The sequence below is a fragment of the Cyprinus carpio genome, chromosome A24, assembly GCF_018340385.1.
Source record: "Cyprinus carpio isolate SPL01 chromosome A24, ASM1834038v1, whole genome shotgun sequence".
In the NCBI taxonomy this organism is placed as follows: Eukaryota; Metazoa; Chordata; class Actinopteri; order Cypriniformes; family Cyprinidae; genus Cyprinus; species Cyprinus carpio.
Window position 1 is genome coordinate 21,014,265 of NC_056595.1, and position 11,483 is coordinate 21,025,747.

At 36.1% G+C, this 11,483-nt stretch overlaps 1 protein-coding gene across 2 annotated transcripts in view; it reads right to left on the bottom strand.

Moving 5' to 3' along the window:
- Positions 1 to 10,873, bottom strand: part of LOC109065781 (anion exchange protein 2-like) — a 43,480-nt gene extending 32,607 nt beyond the window's left edge. Inside the window, exon 1 of one of the 2 annotated variants that reach the window (XM_042714619.1) lies at positions 10,780 to 10,873. The gene's annotated coding sequence lies outside the window, so the exon portion shown is untranslated. The remainder of the gene's footprint in view (positions 1 to 10,779) is intronic. The other variant, XM_042714620.1, reaches the window with a different exon arrangement.
- Positions 10,874 to 11,483: the final 610 nt, after the last annotated feature.

Here is an 11,483-nt window from a genome sequence, read left to right on the forward strand (position 1 = left end):
ACGGAGACGGAAGAAGGGAAAGTGCAGAAAATACATTTTTCGTGCACAACTTGAACAAACTAGAAAAGGTAAAGCTGTCAGTTGTGTGAATATTGGCAATATCGTTAACAATTCTCGTTTATGATAATTACTAATATGGCTTCTTCTAAACAAGATCTTGGTCTGTGTTCTTGTAATGTGAACTTCGTTTTGAAGCGCAACTGCCGTCCAGTAATCGCAAAAAAGCTCTGTGCTTTGTAACTTTTTAATAAAAAGTACCAGCTTTAAAATTATTCCGAATTCATAACGAAATGCAAGCAATACAGTTTTGGCGCTCCTAATGGGGCAGGCGCGGTCGCTTTAGCGCCTCAGTTCAAGGGCAAGTGAACCCATTTAATCTTTCTCTTTACTAATAATAGTACATAATGAACATGAATTAACATCAAAATGTAGGCTATTGTATAAGAAGCCTACAGTACAACTATACTGAAATGTCTCATGTAGGAGGAGCCCAAGCTAAAGACTCAGTGGCCAAGTGATGCTAATGCTCCATGATACTGGACAGATTCTGTGTAATGGAACAATTCTTTGTGACTGTATATTTCAAGCTGGAAAAGACATTTAGTTCCCACTTTAAGTGAACTTTAGTTCCCAGGTCATCTACAAGATGAATTAAAATGCTGATAAAGTCAAGAAAAGATGAGACCTAAACACATGACAGTATGATTGAAATGTTGAAATGTAAATAAATAAATAATAATAATCGTAAAATAAAACACGTTTATTCTGTGGCACCTAAAAAAATTATTTGGCTCCTAAGTTTTTTCCTTATAGGAGCCAATGGCTCCTTACTCGATTTTTTTGTTTGGAGCCCTGCTAAAGGTGTCAAGACTGTGCCATTATAAAAGGTAGCTTCCGACATTAACTCAAGTTTGTCATACCATTAGCTTGACAAAGAGAAGAGTCTCATTCACAATATTAGTGCTGTAAATCCCACAGCATAAGGTGAGGTCAGATGCTGAGGAGTCGCTACTATCAGTTCACAGCTAGAGTAAGCGAGTGCTGAAACATCTTGAGCAATGGTCTATCTGACTAATTTCTGCTAGAATAACCCTTCTAACCCGTCATTCTGTGGTGAATATTAATAGTACGCATACTACGCAACATAAAAATAAAAACGGGGATGCACAGAAATGACAAGTCTGGACAATAACAATTAGCCAATAATAATTTTCATGTTTCACATTTTCATGTCATGTTTCATGTTATAAATCAATAAATGGCTGATTTTAAAATCCTGTGGTATTTTGTATAAATAGTTTAAAAATAAAATCAAATGCTGCAAGCAGTGTTATTTTCATTAACTAAAATAATATATATATATATACATTTAAAAAAAATTAAATGTATTGCTTTAGTTTAAATACAAAAATATCTAAAAATAAACTGAACATAAATACAAATAAATACTATATAGACATATTTTAAAAAAGTAATTTTCTTTAAAACATTCTTGGAGCACCTCATAAAAGTATTTTCCAATGTAAATCCACACAGCTTTATAAAAGTCGGCTGATAGTCCATCAATTCCAGGTGCTCTACCCATCTTCATCTGTTTAACAGCATCAGTTAACTCCTCAAACAAAACAGAACTGTCCAAATCCTTGCTTGCTCTTAGTTTTAGTAGGAGTTTGTTGTTGTTGCTGTGGTTGTGATACAGTATCAGTTTCTGTTTTTTTTTTTATATATATGAATAAAAGTCCACTGCAATCTTTCTCATTTGTCTTGAATAAGAAGTCTTTAGTCCATCAGGTGTTGTCAAACAATACATTTCATTTTGTTGTCTTGACACTTTTTCTAAATTAAAAAAAAAATAAGATGTAAGAGCATCCATCTCATGTACAGACATAAAACGAGATCTTATCAGGGCACCTTTTGCCCGCACTTGCAACAAAGATTCCAGAACTTGTTTCTTTTCACATAAAATGCCAGCTGAAGATGAATTAGAAAGCTGAATCATACCAGATGTAATGTGAAAGATCTCATGCTCTTTTTTTTTTTTTTTAAACATTAATACTGCTGACAAAATTTTTTGATTTGTCTTTCCTATTTCCCACCACTGTATAATTTTATAAATATTTTTTTTTAGAACCCCATTCAATCCAAAACAATTAAAATTTCTCATGAAAATCTCTCTCTTTCAACAATGCAACATTAAATTTCCAATAAAGACTTTTGAATTTAGATTGTCTCAAAACAATATTGACTGTAATAAAATGATGATCTCATAGACAACATGGAAAAATATTGCACCCCATTATTTTATTAATTTTTAGCACGCTTGACATAAACCCTGTCAAGTCTTACACTTATCATTCCCTGTTAAACTTTTGTCCATGTATATGTTTCATGTCTTTATTCTTATCTTTCCATACATCTACCAAATCATTCTGAATTATAATACTTTTTAAGAAAGAAGCTGATACAGGATGTTGTTCCTCATTATTTCTATCTAAAAGAAAATTAAGGGTACAATTCCAATCCCCACCAACAATTAAAAACCCATCCAAAGTATAACTTTTAAAAAATTCTCCTAATTTTCCAAAACTTCAAGATTTTATCTGATCCTTTATTTGGAGCATAAATATTCATGAAAACAAATAACCGATTATCAATTTTAACTTTTACCATCAAAATACGTCCTTTCTCTATTTCCATTTCTGATAAAATATTGAAATTAAGGTGAGTTGAAAATAAAATCGCTACACCTGCACTGACATTTGTGCCATGGCTTAAACAAATATTTCCTTCCCACCACAGGTTTAACTCGGATTCATTTTTTATGTCGCTATGAGTTTCTTGTAAAAAAGTTACTTGAGTATCTTTAAGCCTAAGAAATTCAGATAATAAAGCTCTTTCCCCCCCATCCCTCAACCCATTCACATTTAAAGATCCTAATCTAAGAATCTGCATTGCAGGGGAGAGAGAAAGGAAACACAAGAAATGACAGAAAAGCAAAATAAAAATAGATCCCACACCCATGTGCTTCATTTTTTCCCATTTTGACCATTTTACATTATCTTTTTGAGCTCTTCGTACAACTGTTAGAAACTTTCTCAGCCGAAATCTTTTTTGTTTTGAAATGACGTCATAGCCAACCATCTTCTGAGCGATCATTACTGATTTAACAAACTTATTAACATCGGGGAAGAAATTTACAAAATCAACCTTTTTCCCTTTAGTTAAATCCAGAAAGTCATTTAATTCCTCAACAGAATAAACGTCATCCAAAGACTGACTGCAATCAATCTCGGAAAACTCTGAACAATTATCACAATCCTCCATCAGTTCTTCTTCACTATTTCCATTCTCCACAGACGCATTAGACTGTGACCCACTTACATTCGGAACCACATCACAATAAAGTTTCATTATCCTTAACAGCAACAACATTATCATCCTTCAAAACATTCGGGCCAACAGCATTATCACCAGCTCGCATAGATGAAATCTCACCTCTAACTTTGAACTTGGATCTATAGCACTTCGCCCGGCTGAAGAACCAGCCTGGGGAATAACGCTGGGTTCACCTGCCGAATCCAAAACCTCAGAATCCTCATCATTAATCCCATTTGTCTTCTGTTTTTTTTTCTGGAATCATTACATCCTTTACAGCTAAATTTTGTTTTCCTTCATCTCGACTTTCGCCATTTTCACTTTGATCGGTTTGCTCCTGATTATTTCTAGCGTTCTCTCCATTTTCTGATTGCTTCTTATGCGGACACATGAACTTCTTGTGTCCCAAATCACCACACTCAAAACAACGCAAACTATCTGTCGTTGCAAAAATCATATAGGAACCGTCACCATGTTGAATGCGAAACAAGATATCCAAAGACTCAGATTGTGCATTTAAAAACATGAAAACTTGTCTTCAAAAAGACAGCATGTGTTTTAAAACAGCGTTTTTACACCTGAGCAGAACCATCTTAATGGATCCAGCAAACTTTCCAAAACTACCCAGTTCTTTATGAATTTGCTCATTAGAAATGAATGGAGGCGCATTTGAAATGGTGACCTTAGTAGCAGGTGCACGCAAAGCCATTACTTGCAGCAGTGTGTTGGGAACAACAATTCCTTTTTCAACAAGGCTATTTACGAGTTTTTCATCTTTAAGAAACACCACCACAGCCTTGTTCATTCTAGAGGCCGACACTATATTTGCATGCCCTACAAACTCGCCCATTGCTAGAAGCACGTCTTCTACTGTAACTGCTTGATCCGAAAAAACTTTACATCCATTCCTGATAGAGAACCCTGGCATTCCCTCACCTGAAAAAGACGCCATGGCTTCCCTTATCAAGGAAGGAAATCACACCGGTGTTTTTCTTAAACTAAATAATAAATCAAAAACGCGATAAATTAAACCATCAACCATCGTCAACCATAACTCCTTCCAGGACAGCCAGAAACCTAGGAGTTGTGATGGATGATCAGTTAAGCTTCACCGACCATATTCTTAAACTAAATAATAAAAAACAGCTCTCATGACTATTTATGCTCTCCTCTCCTCATCAGGTTACACTGGCTACCAGTAGCCGCTGGCATTAAATTCAAGGTACTGATGCTTGCCTACAAGACGACCACTGGCACGGCGCCAACATACCTAAGCTCATTAGTTCAATCTTATGCGCCCTCCAGAAGTTTGCGCTCTGCAAGTGAACGACACCTTGTGTTGCCATCCCAAAGAGGTTCAAAATCACTCTCACGGACTTTTTCCTGGACTGCGCCCAGCTGGTGGAATGACCTCCCGATCTCAATTCGAACAGCTGAGTCTTTACTCATTTTCAAAAAAACATCTAAAGACTCATCTTTTTCGCCTGCACTTAACCAACTAATACTAGTACTTACCTTTTCTTTTTCTTGTCTTTCATATTCATTTAAAAATAGCACTTGTATACCGTTGTTGTTCTCTTGTTGATCTGATTGTTTCTACTGTTCTCATTTGTAAGTCGCTTTGGATAAAAGCGTCTGCTAAATGATTAAATGTAAATGTAAACTCCCCCCAAAAAAACATAAATAGGAAAAAAAAAAAAATTAACCTTGAAAGCCAATTCAAGTGTGCCGCTCTCACACCCCACACCACCCTTCCGCTCCCAGCATGCATTCCACACGCAGAGAGAGAGAGAGAATAAATAATCGGACAGTGATAGAGCAATGCTTTATTGTACACTGCATCAAGTAACATAACTGTGAATTGTGTAAAAAACATAAATGGCAGTGGAAGCCTCCACATCTCAGACAGACCACCTGATGGATAACATACAAAAACGACTGAAAAAAACAGAAGTTGCAATCTGATTGGCTTGCTACTACATACTTTCCAGGGGCCCGTTCTTCGTGCGTCACTAGCTAGATTTGATTGTTGATGATTTGGCATGATCTTCTTGGATTGGTTGGTTCTTCGAAGCTCATCCCGGAGTTGCTGTCATAGAAACAGGTCCTTAAGCTTAAACCTGCCTTGGGAGCAGGCTTATTTCATGTAAACAGGATTAGATTGCATCTTTGTAAGCAGAACTGATACTTAAAATTTGTCCCAGCCACTGCTACTTTATTAGAAGAGTACCCTACTGATCCAGGGACAGAATAATAATTTAAAAATGAATACAAAAAAATTATAATGTTTTGTAGTCATCACATATAACACTATAGACACAGCCAGGTATACTCGTTGAAAAATTTATTTGTGATGAAATAATTACTTTATAATTGTATTGGAGTCTTACACACATGCTATACAGTTAATCTGAGCCATGCATTAATTTGAGTGGTGACAGATATTATGGGAGTGGCTTGATGGACTGGAGATGCAGATAGCATGATCTTGACCCTTAAGAAACTTAAAACATAAAATTAAACGAATTGCTAATTACAACACTGAAATAAACATTTAAAGCCTGTACAAATAGTAGAAATAATGAATATAAATAACTGGGAATCATGTAAAAAAAAAAAAAAAAAAAAAAAAGGGAATAAAATAAAATAAAAAAAACAGTGCACATTTCATTTATCTTTTATTACATTTATGTAGTTTCCAGAATTTGCCAAGTTTTTTCGTCAGGTGTCATTTTTAATTATATGATGTCATTAAGTTCCTGTCTTGCTGCCAGCCAATCACTGCATTGCTGATCGTGGTCTCAAGTCTGGATACATCTGCCCTTTTCGGGGAACACGAGAATGCGCACTAATCTTAGACAATTTAATCCAGATATTTTAATCAAATCCGCAAATTCGTTTGAAGAACCAAATTAGCCAGAGATCAGTTATCACGATTACTACAATAGATCTAGAATCTTTCGAATCATCTCAGATGTATTAAGCGAGGTATGAAGAACAGACCCCAGGACTCAGGTTGCGTAGATTTTATCAGGCCACAGGGAGACTGTTTACAAGTTCCCAGGCCGCTACAATTAGCACCTCCGAGGAATTACTAGTGACTGGATGTGCCAAAGTGGAAGTTGGGGAAGTCGTGGCCTAATGGGTTAGAGGTCCGCTACAATCGAAGGGTTGTGAGCACCGGGCCGGCAGGAATGTGGGTAGTGCTACAGTTCTCTCTTCTCCACCTTCAATACTGACTTAGGTGCCCTTGCATCGAACCCCCAAGCTTTGGTGCCCAGGGTGTGTGGTACAGTGTGTGTGTGTGAACTTCGGATGTTTAAATGAAATTCTGAGTATGGGTCACCATACTTGGCTGAATGTCACGTCACTCAAAGTTTGTGAGGTTTGTGGTACGGAATCTGTGAAAGATACTGATGAATGGGAGAATATAAAAAAAGTGTTATATGACATATTCAGTGATTTAATATTTAAATCACATACATCAGATGCTTGAGATGAAGTAATCACCATGATATAATTTTGCACACCTGCAACCTGAGCTTCAATTAGATGCTAACCAGTCATTAGACGATTTCTTTAGCTTTTCCGTTTTTTCTTGACTTGCATGTCTGCAACGCACAGGTTACGTAATTTCTTGACAAAACAAGATTCGACAAATCTAACTCACATTTGACAAATTTCAAGTTCTGGTAACTCACAATTCAGCAACAAAATGAGTGAAAACCTGCTGAAAACAGCACATCCTTCACAGTTTTCGTGTCACATTAACCTTTCATTGTCAGCAAACTGCTCTGGTCATGATAAACAGGGAAGTCAGTTCAAGCAAAGGCACGAGAGTTTAAAAACATTGGGAAATGAAGAAGAGCTATTGCATAAACCTACAATGGCACGCATAATGCAAGATAGCGGAGGCAAAATGTGATTACATCAAAATACAGATGCCTCCCGATTGCACAGAGAGCGGCAACAACATCCAAATCCACAGATAACAGAAGAACATTACTGTATTTCTCAGTGGCTATAAAAATCCAGTGAATTCACTCTCACAGTTGACTGTCCAAAGCCACAGTCATGGTTTGCAGTTCTTTGTAACCAGATTTCACAGCAGCCTGGTACTTGGCTAGATTTGCCTTTGGCACAACAGTGTAAAGTTAGTTCTTCATTGGCAATGTTTGAGAAACATCTCCATAGCCACAAACTGATAAAGCATTACCACAGAGAACGTGGCCTAAAATACACATGCATTGAGAAATATTGCTTTATTGCTTCCAGAAACAAAGACATTATGTAAAATGCATGAATTCATTTGGGTTTCGCTACTTGAGAAACACTAGAAAAACAGATCCAAAAACTGTCGTCGCAAGCCTTGCGAAGACACCATCTGGGAGAAGTTACGAACTTCTGCAAGTATTTGCGCTTCCTAAGTTGTTTCCTGAGGCCTCAGTTTTCAATTGAGTGGATCACGAGATCTAAATTAAACAAAGCACTGGTGTAATGTCCCAAAATTTGGCTTATAATAAGTTTATGAGACACCTGATACACTCAATTAATTCCCAGGATACTTTGAAAAAAATATGCACTGGTGACTGATATATCAGATGATTTTCAGCGACTCTAAAGCTGATAATTGTGGTTAATTGGTCAATGAACAGAATATTCCAAGAGTCAATAATTTCAAACTAGGGTTGGGGTAAAAAAAAAAAAACAAACAAAAAAAATCATTTTCATTACTGGGTGGGGGGACATTAACTGAAATAATGATCGAATTTAAATTTTAAGTGACCTATTCCTTTAAAGCAGTTTAGCAGATTTGCATTTTTTTCCAGTCCTACATGATTTTACAGCTTCATTAAACAAATGCAAAATGCAAGATGCAAGGGTTGCGCTACCAAAAAAATGTGTTTACGAATGATTCTGATGTTGTGCAAGAGAGAAACGACAGGAGCACAGGTGAAACTCAGATGAAGCTTATTTAATTATCACTTCAAGACTAAACAGCCCTGGTAGGGAAGGCTCTCTAAAGGTGTTTTTCTCTGCACACCGGTCAGCAGGGGTTTCACAGACCCGGGTTTCGAACACAGTTCTCACAATCTTCGTGTTTAACTTGGAGCAGACGATCACGTCTTTGTAATATGACAGCAGCAAACAAACCCAACAAAGCAAGCCCTGACCAGAGGAACACTGTCATTCATACCTTGAGCCACACCAAAGCAAACAATCTCAATGAAATATTGAACCGGCTCACGATAAAGTGAATACAGTAACACATATCCTGGGAAATACAGCACTGTAAAAACCACTCAGGAGCCCCTGATCAAGTGTTAAGTCATGCTACCCAAGGCGGACCGATTCGCAAAATAGCCATGTCAGATTTGTAATATCGTGGTCTACGTGAGAACAACGGCTTAAAGATATTTTTCAGCTGATTAGTATCACCAGCTGGGCAGACAATTATGAAAACGCAATGGAGGACTTTTGAAAATAACCTTGACCCCGCAGGAAAACGCAGCTGATCTGCACTGGAATGCTAGCAGGAATAAAGCTTATTTCATTATATCATTACTATTTTTTTTTTTTATTAAAGTCTAGAGTTTGTAAAACCAGTCCATAGGAGGTAAATCAGATGAAAACGGTCTTATAAGAAAAATCAAACAGATTTAATAAACAACTGCATCTTTCTCTGATAATGTCATCCGGTTTAAATAAAAAATGAATTACATAAATAAGCAGCTAAAAATTTTCAAATGCCATTCCATCTTCACTGTATTACTAAAGAAGGTTGACATATCAGGCACGCTGTTAGATAGAGAAAGATCTATAAAGATATTTCTTTCTTCACTGTAATCTGCACCAATTAGCTGCCCTCTGGCATTACGGCTTAATCACACTACAAAAACTAAGACAAAGTTGCCAATTTAAAGCTTACAGGAACTGGTTCCACCAACTCAGTGCTTTGTTCCTCTAAGAAATCTGACTCCTTGATGGCTTCACAACACTGATTTGACCTAAACCCATGCTGACCCCTGGAAACAAGCACACACCAACCACAAGCAATTAAAGATTTGAGGTTTATAAACAAATGATTGTGCCATTCGTCTGACAACAAACTGAGGGAAAAAATGGAGACAGAAAGTCAGGTGCAATTTCTAGACTGAAATTAACTTTTAGTCATTTTTGTGATCATTTAACTCACCACAGGAAAAACTATAACTAAAAAAAAAATAAGGTGAAATTGAAAATTCAATATAAATTACTAATGTCAATATAGTATTATATATATATATATATATGTATATATATATATATATATATATATATATATATATATATATAAGCTATTATATGTGTGTGTGTATATGTGTATATATATATATAGAGAGAGTGAGAGAGAGAGTATAAAATCTGACAACAAATGGAGGTGGTGGGGGGGGGGTTGAGACAGAAAGTCAGGTGCAGTTTCTAGATTGATTTGAACTTTTCCTAGTCATTTTTGTGATCATTTCACTTGCCACAGGAAAAAAAATATATACCTACAAAAATATACTATATAACATAAATAAATAACATTTCCAGCATGATATTTTAGTTTATTATATATATATATATATATGTATTTATACACACACACATATATATATACACACACATATACACACACACAGTGTATATATGATATTTGAGTGAAAAAGGTTGAAAAAAAAAATTCTACATTTCCAGTATGAAATCTCCTAATAATAACAATTATAATAATAACTATTATTATAATATATTATCTATCTATATATATGTATCTCTCTCTCTCATATATATATATATACACACACACACACACAGTATAAAATGACAAAAGTTGAACAAGGTATGATAGATAGATAGATAGATAGACAGATAGATAGATAGACAGACTTATGTTTAACAGCTAAATATCGATATAACATTTCCAGACAATACATAAACGGTGTGTGTATTCAACTTCTGTATATAAATGCAGTCACTTGTTGCTGTAGTTCCTTTTTCCCGCGGTGTTTCTGTAACTCTGTATTTTTCCCGCGGGTGTCACGTGGCAGTGAGCTTTTATGATTATGATTACACTCGAGTTTGTTTGACAGCAGTCCAAGGACCAAGGCGGAAGCAGACGGCTTCATCACCACAGAACGCCGGTTTCTCTGCCCATGTTCATTTAAGATTTCCCGGTTCACAGTTATTTCACCTGAGAGCTAGCGCAGGCTAACCGATCACTGACGCCGCTGCGCGTGCGTGCTTACAATCCAGTCAGAAACTCACTTTTTACGCACCAGGACACGTTATACCAGGTCGATTCGAGCCGAACCCTTGATGCTGCTCACAGTCTGTTCGTATCTGAGCGTATAAAACCCTAAGCATGTCTGAAATGTGTCCTACCTCAGCCGATCTCCCCTCCTCACTGATGAGCCACATCTGCGGCGCGCGGGCGCGTGCGTGTCATACTCATCTCGACTGAGGAGGAACTCCTTCCCTTTTCAAAAAAAAAAAAAAAAAGGTTCTCCACGCTTTTATTTACACAGTATTCGTGAATGGACACGTCAAAAAAGAGATGCATGTGTGAAATGCATAAATCAAACCCAATTTCGAAGAATTTCCTAAAGCCATCCTTTTATTTTACTTTTGCAACTTCATGTCTAGTATAAATTATAAAAGCGCAATGACATGTTTTAATAGCAGTGATGCTTAAAAAATGAATGCATTTGAAATTAATACATGTCGTTAATAGAATAGAACTGAAACAATTAATTAATTGTAATCCACACGTTAAATTGCACATTCCACGAATGCGGTACACGTTATACAGCTATTAATAAACAGCTAACTAAAAATATACAAACAACTGTTTTACCTTCATTTATGCGAACTCCTAGTTTTTCACTCAAATTGTAGTAAAATGTAAACCCCTTAAGAAATAGAAAATAAAATGGCTCATGCAAAATTAAGTTTCATTTCCTAGATGGACATTTCTAAATGTTAAGCACCTCTTTTCACTGGCAAATTGTTGGAAAAGAACATTTATTTCTTATTTTATCATTATATTTTACTTAATTTAGTTTCACGACCCTGTTGACCAAATATGT